This window comes from Lycium ferocissimum, chromosome 7 (genome assembly GCF_029784015.1).
Source record: "Lycium ferocissimum isolate CSIRO_LF1 chromosome 7, AGI_CSIRO_Lferr_CH_V1, whole genome shotgun sequence".
NCBI lineage: Eukaryota > Viridiplantae > Streptophyta > Magnoliopsida > Solanales > Solanaceae > Lycium > Lycium ferocissimum.
In genome coordinates, this window is record NC_081348.1 from 10,185,996 (window position 1) to 10,198,474 (window position 12,479).

The following is a 12,479-nucleotide window of genomic DNA, read 5'->3' on the forward strand; positions in this document are numbered from 1 at the left end:
GAAGATGTCACGTAAAAAATGAACAACATTGGCAACTAGCAGTTGAAATTGGAAGGTCTATTAGGCTGAATATGTGGAACCTTACTCGTTCAATGATTGTATGTGATAAATGTATTTGGAGCGCAGACAGCATAGGGTTGTTATGCGTTGAAGATGTTTGAGCCCTTTTCTAAATCCTATAGTCAAATTAGGCGTGCAAATTGCCTCCTGACATCCGTATTTGTTATTTTGAGTTGGTGTTTCGGCTTTGACCGTACGTGTTAATTACCCGATGAATATACTCAAATATACACATTATATATATTTAACTAAGTCTTTTTTGGGTCTGTATTTTATATGTTTAGCCTTGTTTATCGATTACGTACTAATCCTTTTCCTTTGTTACTTATGCGTACGAACATCGCGTATGAGTCCGAGGGACTCGTTATCTCCCGCATTCGGTGGGGGCAAAGCCCAACGAAACACTTTTTATCGAGTCGGCCCCCGTCGGTAGGCAGACAAATGATTACCGGGCCGAGGCCCATGATAGCAAACAACAGATTTGCGACGGTGGCCTTGGAAATGGGGCTAATCCATTTGATTTTGTTTTTTCTCTGCCTTATATTTTATTGTTGTGTATTGTGATTTGCCTTGTATGACTAACAACTATCTTAACTTTGTCTCTTGGTTTAGATGAATTATAGGGAATTAGTGTGGTTAGTTTTAGAATGATGGGTAGTTTAATCTAAGGAAACCAATGATTAATTCCATGAATTTCATCTTTCTTCTTTTTATATTAAGTTATTTATAATACTCACAATATTTATCTATTTTAGAATAATGGATTTTCAAAGTAGCATGATTACGTATTTTGAACCAAAGAACCATGCTTTGTGATACTATCTTAAAAACTTTCAAGACGTCCCTAATATATAAACATTAATCCCAGTATACTTTATAAACATTATTTCCAAGATTTATTCAACTATGCATACTTTTAGTCTAATATAATCAAATAAAGTCAACAAAAAGAAACTCATGTCCTTTGTATCATATTTATAATAAAGCTAGATTTTAGTTGGCATTGTCATATTAATACAATTTTATCTAAAGTTTCAAATTCGCTAAACTTATTGCCTCTATGAAAACCATTACATCTTCAAATTCACCTTCAATAATACTTAGAATCCTCTTTCATGCAAATTACTATATTTTTTATAAATCTTACTTTTAACAACATTATTATATTTAAAATCTTAGCGATACTTACAAGATATCTTCTTAAATATTTTAAATATTATGCCTACGTTTTTTAAACCCTAATTAATTCATCTAAGTCCGATCGGATTAACCATTATTAATGAAACTTAGAGGATGCCTAATACCTTCCCTCTAGGTTAGTTGAACCCTTACTCAGATCTTTTGGTTTCGTAGACTTTAAAATCAAACTTTAGATAATTACTTTAATAAACTTTAGGTGTCCTAATTCACCATAAATAATTGGCGACTCTTGCTTTAAATAACCGAATTATCGAGATGTTGTAAACACATTTGGCTAGGTTGAAATGGGGTATAACATACACATGATCCAAAGAGCATTTGAACAAGCAATGGTCCTTAATCATCAAATATTTGCCTGAAAAGGCTATAATTAAATTAAACAAAATAAATAGAAAGACTTGATGCTATTTTAACACTATATTAACACTTTATTACATCATATTAGAGTCTCCATCCATTACACACATGATCCAAAGATCTTTAGAACAAGTAATGGTCCTTAATCATCAAATTTTTACCTAAAAAGGCTATAATTAAATAAAATAAAATAAATAGAAAGACTTGATGCTATTTTAACACTATATTAACACTCTATTACATCATATTAGAGTCCCCATCTATTATACAAATGATCCAAAAATCTTTAAAACAAGTAATGGTCCTCCTTGGAACAAGGTTGTGCTTTGAGAACATTAGCATATTGTCAGACTTATCGGATAGTAGTATTATGATTACCTTTAGTTGTTCTAAAGCTCTTTGGATCATATGTATAATTAATGGGGACTCTAATATGATGTAATAAAGTGTTAATATAATGTTAAAATAGCATCAAGTCTTTTTATTTATTTTATTTAATTTAATTAGCCTTTTTAGGAAAATATTTGATGATTAAGGACCATTGCTTGTTATAAAGCTCTTTGGATCATGTGTATAATAGATGAGGATTCTAATAAGAGGTAATAAAGTGTTAATATAGTGTTAAAATAGCATTAAGTCTTGTTGATACCTAATTTTTGACCTCCCGTAATTTATTTTAAGTGCTCGGAGCCCTTGGACAATAAATAAAATCAGTTGTGCATAAGGGTCTAGATAATTTTTATGAAATTATTTGGGATAATATTTCACCCTTTTAAATTGATAAAGAAATCTCCAGGGTTATTTTTAATTTTTTTGTGCAAATTGGTGATATTCAAGAATATTTTTTATCGAAATTAAGAAAACCCTTTTGGATAATTATTTGTTTAATTAATTAAATCAAGGAAAAATTAGATTGATAGGTGATTTTATTCCATTTTTTATTGTCCAAGGTATTTTGAGTAATTAATAGAATCGACCATTTCACCCTTTAAATCTTGATTCTGTGTGCGTTTGCGTAGTTGATTAATTTTCTTTTATCTGGTTAATTAACTCAGAACGGTATCTGCAAAATGATTTTTTATTTCATTTATGAGTCGCGTTCTTAAATTATTTAATTCTTGATGGACTAATAATTAGATTTTTTTTTTATTATTTATTAGTCTATTTTTCCCCGACCCTCTGTATTGGTATATATATAACGGGCCCAGCCTTTAAAAAAAACGGACCAGGCCCAGTCCAACAAAGGACCAGACCCGGTCAATTAAGAGGCTAAAAGAGGAGGGGAGTTTATACTCCTGCCCGTTACTTTCTTTTGAGACCCACCCTAGGGGTCTGTTATGCAACGTAAAGAAGGAGCAGGCGGCTAGGGGTAAAACCCTAGCGCCGCCTCCTGTTCCACCACCTACCTGCCCTTTTTTTCGGTCGTGTTCCATCGATTGGAAGCGTATAATGTGGAGGAGAGGACGAAGAATTAAAATATTCGTCCTTCTCTAACCAGAAAATGGCAAGGTGCTTAAAGGTACACTTCCCCCCCCCCCCCCCCATGTTATATGTATTGCTAGTCTTGAACCTTTGATTTCATTTTTACTTCAGATCTGGACCGTATATTTGACTTTGTGAGAGAGACTTGCATAAAACGTATGAATCCCACATCATTGGTTGTAGTTCTAAGAGCATTCTGGGGTTTCTATAAATAGAAACCCCCATTTATTCGAAAGGAGAGGTTGAAAACGGGAAAAGGGCCGAAAATTATATATTTTTGCCTTAAGAGTTCCAAAAGTCCAAAATTTTAGTTTTAAAAATCTAAGGGTTTCAATTCGTTTTCATTAGTTCTAAAAAAATTGCTTTTTTTATTTGTTGTGTGGTGTTTTTGTTGAATTGAGTTTGTCTTTGGAGCACAAGGGCTTCCAAATCCATCGTTTGACCCCGGTTGCACTCACAAAAGGTAAATACTTTTTAGTTTAAATGCTTTACATTTATGTTATGTTATAGTTAGTAGGATTATGTGCGGTTATGATGAAGTTTTAAGTTAGTGCTTTAGTTTAATGCTTTATGTTTAGATTCATGTCATATTTATTTTATGTGTGGTTTAAGTTAGTATTTTTAGTTAATTGTCTTTATACTTAGACTCTGCTTATGTTGTGCTTAGCCAATAAGGTTATGTGTGGTTTAAGTTGGTATTCCTGTCCATTGCCTTCATACTTAGACTCTTTTCATGATGTGTTTAGTCAATAAGATTGTTAGAGGTCTTATGATAAAATTTAAGTAGTTTTGTTGTTGTTACACTTAGACTCTATTTGTATTATGCTTAGGTAGTATGGCTGTGTGATTTATGATAGGATTTAAGTTGGTACTTTGGCTCATCACCTTTATATTTTGGTTCTATTTACATTATACCTAGTTGAGGTGTGTGTGTGTGTGGGGGGGGGGGGGGGGTTAGGATAGGTGTCTGAGTCAATATGATGGTACATTCTCTTTATTTTCAGTTTTATGTTCATACTAGGCCTGGTCAATGTGGTTGTTTGTGGTTCAGGACAAAGCCGAAACCTGATATATTGTTGTGACTCCCTTCTGGATTTTGTCTGCATTATGTTTGTTTAAGGACCTTCATGTGGGTTATAGGCGAGTTTCAAGTTGATAGGTTGTTTTGACTCAACCTTTTTATTCAGGACTTCTGTTTCATGCTTTGGGACTAGTTGCTCCTTTTTCTTTACATACAATCTAGACCATAGCATCAAGTTGATGAACCTGCTTGACTTAGATTCCATTTAGCTTTCCCCGCCCCTCACCCCCCCCCCCCACCCATCCCCCATTTGCTTGTTTAGTTGTGATTAAAGGTATATTAAGTGGGGGTTTAGACTATGGTTTTTGAGTTTGAGGAGTTTTATCTGGATTTAGGTGTCTTTTCTGTATTTTCTGTTCTATCAGGGTTGTCTAAACACCATTAAATCCCTATGAGATGGTTTGGGATGTTGTCTAAGTTGATATGTTAGCCTGATAAAAGTCCTATGTTTTGATCAGAGTCAAAATAGGTATGTTAAAGACATAAGTGATCTAGTCCCATGTGTCCCATGTGATAAGGTTGGGTCATGAGGGGGGTTAGTTTGAAGTCACAAGCTCTTTTGAATGACTTGATTTGCCTTATGTCTTGTTATTTACCACTTGGAGGTTTGTCTTGGTATGGAAGATAATTAAGGGAGGGGTCAAAGGTCTGCCTGAAGTAAGCTGCCTATTCTAATCATTGCTTATGTTAGTTGGAATCATGTATAGTTAAGTTTTGGTCTTGTCTTGTTGTTATTTGGTGATTTGTTGCATAGATAACTTAGTTTAGATGACTTAAGACATAAATTTTATTAAAAGAAAACTAGAGTGGTTACAATTGTAACAATCTTGGGAATTGTCTGGATTGAATTTTCTTAATGGATATCTTTATCTCTTACATGACAATCAATGTAAAGTAATGAGTTTTAAAAACAAAGTTGGATCTGTTGAGAGGTTTAAATTAAGGTTCATTACTAATTTTGATTGTCTGGTCTTAATATAGATTGTGGTCATGAGTTATGATTTTGCAGACTTGTTTGGCTTCCATTTTGGTATTAGCAGTAAGTCATTTGATTTAAGTACTCTAGTGCTTTGTAGTTGAAGCAGTTCACAACTTTGCTCTTTTCTTTTTCCAAAATTGTTTTTTGGTAAAAGTTGTCTTGACAGCGTTTAATGTATAACCATGTGATGTCTCTGTGCTTTGATGAAAAAGAATTTGTAAGTGATTTAACTTGAAAAAGGAATGAGAATCAGTCTCTTTTTGTCACTATGTTCCAACTGATTTAGGTGGAATGAAAATATGTTAATAAAAATTGGATTCAGTTTGAAGAATATAAGAGGTAGGATCAGTTTTGACCTTTTAAAGCTAGCTAGGTATTTCAACTTGGTCTAATTGTTTGTATTAATGCTTGTTTCTTATCTGATTGACTGTTTTATTTAAAGAATCAATTTGGATACGTTATGTGATCAGTAAAATGTTAAGTTACATTTTGGTCAAGATGATTGTTGTAAAATGGTCTGGATTTTCTCAAAGTGATTTACTCTTCTATTTTTCCTTAAATCCTTATGAGTCTGTCAAATAGGGACCTAGTCCATAAGCTAAGTGTTGTTCCTCCTCTCTGTGTTTATGTGTTTGGTGTGTCCATGTAATTTGATAAAGGCATTTTGTGTGATAAGTTCTATCAATTTTATCTCTCTTAAAGCTTGTGGCTATTTTTGAGAAGCTAATTGTAAGATTAATAGGTCCAGTTTTCAAAAAGAAACTTGTCTAATGTTTGTTTAAAACTTGAGGTTAAGGATTTACTAGAATATAGTTTGTTACTCCAAAATTTGATTTCAAATTCCTTTTTTCTCAAATTATAAGACACTTGCACACATCTATGGTATAAGTAGAACTCCATCATATTTTAAAACAGAACTTTTAGATTGTTAACTAGTTGCAGTATTCATTTCATTTAGAGGGACTTATTATTGTAAATTCATTTCGATTCTAGGTCCATAACAGAGGATCAGCTTCTTCCTCTATCTTATTGATAAAAGTGAGATCTTATCTTTTCTGCTTAATTCTACGGTTAAAATACTTGCTCTCTTTCTTTGTCCACTTCTGTGTAATCTACTACTAGGATGCTTTGCACCTGGTTCCTCTTTACAAATCCAAAATTTTGTTTTCATGTCCTTGTGTGATAACTGTGACACTTATGGTCTTCTGTGTTAAAGTTCTAAGTTTTAATCTTTAAGATCTATTCCTGAGGCTATTATGTGATTGTGGAGATTGATGTGTATCCTAGCTTAGAGTTATTCAGTTTGAAAGTGTGTGAAATGCTTGTTTCTCTTCAAAACCATTTATGTGGAGTGTTTGTTTTTCCTTCAAAACTATTGTTGTGAAGTGTTTGTTTCTTTTTAAAACCATTTCTATGAAGTGTTTGTTTTTCCTTCAAAACCATTTCTGTGAAGTGTTTGTTTCTTTCCAAAACCATTTCTATGAAGTGTTTGTTTCTTTTCAAAACCATTTCTATGAAGTGTTTATTTCTTTTCAAAACCCTTTCTGTGAAGTGTTTGTTTTTCCTTTCAAAAATAGTGTGAGGAAGGTTTTGTTTCTCTGTCCAACCATTCTGTGAAGTACTTGCTTTCCTTCCTTTTCCTGTCCAACCATTCTGTGAAGGGCTTGCTTTCCTTCCTTTTCCTTTTCCTTTCTCCTCTACTATGCTCAGAATTGCTTGTGACATCCCTTGCTTGTTCTAGGTCTGTTTTACATCTGGTTGCACTATCTTGTCCACTTTTCCTCTCAAGTTAAGTTACAAAAGCTTTTATGTTATTGAGTTCGCTCTTGTTTCACAAAAACCTGCAGAATTTGATAAAAAAACACAGAGATGATTTCCTGTTTCTGGTTTTGTAACCTCGTTAATGTGTACATATTGGTCTCCTATTATGTGTTGATTTAGTGAATCATTTCCTTATCCCCGGGCCATGTTTTAGACTAAGTAATGCATGTTTAAGCTTTTTTTGCTTGTCTGAATTTGGTCTCTTTTCCTTTAGGGAATCACCTAAAGTTTTAGTTGCTGTTTCACTTATTTTACCCCAACATACACCTGAGCGGAAGAGTTAATTGTTTTGGGCATGACTGAAGGCTTCCAGCTCATGTACACATGTCTTTCCTGTGTAATACACTATAAACCCTCTTACCTAGATTAGAAGATTAAATAAAAAAATAGAATTTCCTTTAGGATCAGGTTATAACCAGGTCTAAACTGCACTTAGATGTAATGTGTGCTCCTCAAATCCAATTCCAGACCCTATATTTCACTTAGTGTTTGTTTGACTTAACCAAATTACCCTATTCTGCTTTCCTTTGCCATTTCACTTAGCTTGACCTTGTGTTGCCCCCTCAGTTGTGCTTTCTCTATGAAATTGTATGTCCATTTGTTTGTAACATTGAGTGTATATGTGTTATATTGTCGGGATGTTGGGTATGACCATTCACTTTTCCAGGGCAAGTGTTATTTTGTTAACATGAGGGAGTTAATCTTTAATTTTTGATAAGCTTGTAGTTTTTCTTTAAAAATTCCTAATTCTTTATGTGTAAGTCTGCATTGGGTTTTATTATAAAATATAAATTCGGGGTCCTTTTGAGATACGGAATGAACATGGGCATTAGTTTGGGCTCATCTGCTTGGGCTTGACATTTACAGTTTGGGCCTGGCCCAAAAGAGTTAGTTGTTGTACATTTGAAAAAGATTACCAATTCATATCCATGTAATTCTTTTTCCTGTGACGGTGAATAAGTTTGAAGTAGTTTTCCCTTTCTTCCTTTTTAGTTACTGTTGGTCTCTATATTTATGTTCATATTGTAATTCCTAAAAAATCTTATACTCTCTATGTATGTTATTCTGTTCGGATCTATTTGAGATTAGGTTTTGGTAATTCGAGGCTGTTCTAGTCTCCTCGATGTTAGCCATGCTTGGGGTTCTCAGAAACCCCATGGCACTTGTGCGACATCGGGAATACGAGGCTAGAACCCAGTCCCCGTGCCATACTAGGTCTTAAAATAAATCATTATAACAGTTTTAAGATACAGACGGGCAAGTATAGGATTTTGTATGACTTTTTTTTTTATATATATACATACGCATATGTGTTTTAGTTATTTTAGTGATAAGGACGGTAAAATATAAACTAAACGAATTTCCTTTTTTTTCTTTTTTCTCTCCACTTGCATGACCATTCGGTTCAAACCCGTACTTTATTGGAAAAGGCCTAATAAGACTTCTATTCAAATTAGGATCGAGTCTGCAAAGAAAATAATGGCGAGGCGCGTAGAAGGTCCAGCCATGGGTGAAAATGGCTACTAGGGGCTTGGTAAGCCCCTAGTCTAATTTATTATTTATATTTATTATGTGTATATTTTTATGTATTGGTAAAAGATGTATTCAAACTCATATTATAGTGGAACTTATGGCTTAGACGTCTTAGGATAAGGGTTTCTACGTTGTTTAGACGACCTTAGGTCCCCAACGATTTCCAAAACCACGACGAATAATTTCTATAACGTTTATTTACTAAGTTAAAACAAGGGATGCAAATTGTTTTCACTCAAATAAGTTTTAAGTCAAACTTTGCATTTTCAAACGAAAAATAGCTATTGAATCCAGTGCAAATGAGTTTTAAAGCTGTTGTGGAAAAAAATGAATTTTGCCAAAACTCTCTACCATTTTTTTGAAGAGAGGAAACGTTCAACAAAGTTTTAAGTCACAATTCAGTCTAGTACATAAAAAAAGGGGACCCAGTGCCCGCGAGATTTTATTAAATCAGATGACATCTCTCCTTTATGTAAATTTTTCAGAAACATAGCATTTTGAATAAAGATAAGGCAAGTAAGTTTTCACCAGAATTGGGCTTGTGATTTTCAATAAAGCAAAAGGATGTTTTAAAAACTCACGATGCCCTCTCTTTTAAAATCAAACCCCTCATCCCCTTAATAAATTTGGGCCAAATAAAAGGCCAAAAGATGAGTATATACAACCAGTATATACCACCTCTTAAAATAGAAAAACGCCTTTTGATATAAAAGCTGTCGTAATATAAAGAATTCTGGATAAGACTGAACATATTAAAGACGGATTAACCTGAGTCTAAGTATGAGTACAACATGAGTAAAAAAATAACTACCTTTTTTCACTTCATTAATAAAAACAAACAAATATATATTCCTTATATGTAAAAGGAAACTATTTATATGTCACGCCCCGACGAGGAGTATGACGGGCTCCGACCCGTAGGCCGGGAATCACCTGACTTAACAGTTACTTGGAACATTATATATTGTAACTCAAATAACACCTGCAAGCAGAAAACGCCCAACATAGAAATATTCGATAATCCAACATATATGTACATATGTGAACCGATAAGGTCGCTACAACACCACGAGTATCATAAAGCTGGCAAGGCTAACAGGAAAGTATCACTGGCCAAAACAAGGCCAACAAGACCATACACAATATTTACATACCCCACTATGTCTACGAGTTTCCCCCACAGCGTACATATGAACATATATTACACTAGCAGTAAAAGTACAAAAGATAGCAAGTCCGTGAGTAGTGGGCACTTGGCCGACATTGCTGAATGGGAAGTCCACTTCATGTTGCTCAATAACTCTCGTCGCAGCCTCGCGCTCGTCCCGTGCAATGGGACGTCAGTACGAGTAAAAGTACTGAGTGTGTAAGGCTGGAATCAATAACATAAGTAGGACGGAGATAAAAAGAGAATAGAGGTAACCTGCCATCTGAGAATGTATAACATATTTTGCATGAGTTTTAAAAAAATCATATGCAAGCGTATAAATATATATAAATAGTATCATCATAACGTACTCGGCCCTTCGAGACTCGGTGTGTAACGTACCGGTTCTTTTCGGACCTCGACAGAATGCATCTCCTTTTCTTAATTCGGACCGTGGAACGCCAATCCATCGTTGGTGCATTAATAGGTGTCATACCCGACCGATTATAATGCGACTCGCTCTAGTAAAATAGTGCATACATATATATAGAATGAATGCATAATGAGCCAATGGAGTAACAACGGCCTTTCGGAGTGACATAAGGTCGGTAACCTCCGAACTATTTATGGAATCTGTATCAAATCAATGAAACAACTAAATGACGATAGACATGATAACATTTCCAAAATCAATCATATAATTAATACATTAAGATTGGAAATACAAAGAATAGGAGTGGAATAAAGTTGTTATGGAACACTCATGTTCATATTCTAGTTGGATTCGTACCAAAGAAAGAGAGAAACCAACATCTTACATACCTTATTCGCCCAGTTACCACTTAAAGGATCTTTTACTTCGATGCCTGCCCTTCACCCGAACCTATATAATGAGAAACACATCTTTAATCATACTGAAACACATCTTTAATCATATTTTCCCATCAACTTATTCATACTAGTTATCGAAGACTAATTTGGGTTACGAAAATTTAGGCAGCATTTCCCCTATATTCTTTACTTTCTCCAAATACCAAAATAGCTCCCAACAATACCAACAACATCAACAACAATATCATCAAGATCCTACATGACAACATGTATGGATTCCATCCAACACTTTCTTCAACCTCAATCCATAAGCCAACACTATCAACACAACAAACTAAACTCTTATTCTCGTAAATATTCTTAAATCAATGTTAATAAAGAGAGATTCATACCTTACCTTTGCTAGAATAGGAAGATCTTCAATATCTACTTTGAAACCAAGCCAACTCCAACGCAAGACAAAACTATAATCGCAGCTATACGTTACCCGGACCTCGATCAATATTCCGTCACATGAAATTACTCAAAATTCTCACTTTTTTGTTATATATAAGCTCTCATATGATTTCTGAGCTTTCTAGAATATTTTAGAAAATTATTATGGAGGAAAATGGGGGTTTTAACCCTTATATACTAGATTAGAGTCGATTGGCACCGACTCTAAAATCCGTTTGTGTGTTCGCGCTGCCCTGGGGCGCGTTCGGGCAGAGTTGCCCAATGCTACTCTATGCGTTCGCGCCACCTTTGGGCTCGTTCGCGCAGGGTTAGGCCCTGCACCGGCAATCCGTCTTAAATTGCTCATAATTCTCTATTATGATGTCGCATCGACACACGGTTTGTTGCGTTGGAAATTAGACTTCCCGAACTTCAATTTGGGCTTTTGTTTCACTCCAAAACTTCTCATATACTAAAAGATATTCCTTCCTCAAGTAGGGACAAAATTACCCCTCATATTTTCTCTAAAATCCATCAAACTTAATTTCCTTGATTCACTTGCCCTCCAATCCTTCCGCAGCTTATTATATGAACTTAAACTCTCACAATCATAAGATAAGTGCATATAATCTCATATACCTCCTGAAAGGTGGCTCGAATCTCAACATACAAAACTATGGGATGTAACATTATATTTGGTTATTATAAATCCAAAACTACACTACCCTGTATATAAAAGGGACCTATTTAATTTTTTCCAAATGATATGCAATTTACAAAATATGACAGTTCCTTTAAATGCGAGAATAAACACAAAATAGATAGTTTAGGAAAATACTCATACTTTGGAATTCGAAGGTCATCCTTAATACTATGGTACCTAATACCTTCCCCAGGGGATCATCAGAACCCTTACCTAGAACTCTGGATTACGAAGGATTTTTCACTGTATTTGAATAAACCCTTCAAAATCGATTTTCCTAATTTCTAAAAATTAGGTGGCGACTTTTAAAACAAAGTCCGAAAGAGCACCAATGAGTTCATAGTAGCCTTTTATGCCCTAACCCCGCGTAAAAAGCGAACCGTTACAAGTCTTTTTATTTATTTTATTTTATTTTATTATAGACTTTTTAGGCAAATATTTGATGATTAAGGACCATTACTTGTTCTAAAGATCTTTGGATCATGTGTATAATGGATGGGGACTCTAATATGATGTAATAAACTGTTAATATAGTGTTAAAATAGCATCAAGTCTTTCTATTTATTTAATTTAATTTAATTATAGCCTTTTTAGGCAAATAATCAATGATTAAGGACCATTGCTTGTTCTAAAGCTCTTTGGACCATGTGTATAATATATAGGGACTCTAATATGATGTAATAGAGTGTTAATATAGTGTTAAAATAGCATCAAGTCATTTTATTTATTTTATTTTACTTTATTATAGCCTTTTTAGGCAAATATTCAATGATTAAGGACCATTGCTTGTTCTAAAGCTCTTTGGATCATGTGTATAATAGATGGGGACTCTAATACGACGTAATAAAGT